We start from the raw sequence: 210 nt of genomic DNA, 5'->3' as shown, positions 1-210 counted from the left end.
AATGGAGGTTCAGCCCCCCAAAGGGGGAGTCATCCCCCACACAAAGGGTTCAGCCCCCCCAAAGGGGCTTAAGACCCCCAACAGGGGGATCAGCACTCTCACAAGGGTTATGGCCCCCCAACAGGGAATTCATCCCCCACACAAGATGTACGACCCCCCAACAGGGGCCAAATAGCCCCGACAGGGGCTACCAGTCCCCCAGCAAGGCCC

This window comes from Gavialis gangeticus, unplaced genomic scaffold (genome assembly GCF_001723915.1).
Source record: "Gavialis gangeticus isolate Ggan-Ray unplaced genomic scaffold, GavGan_comp1, whole genome shotgun sequence".
Classification (NCBI taxonomy): domain Eukaryota; kingdom Metazoa; phylum Chordata; order Crocodylia; family Gavialidae; genus Gavialis; species Gavialis gangeticus.
This window is presented reverse-complemented; position numbering follows the sequence as displayed.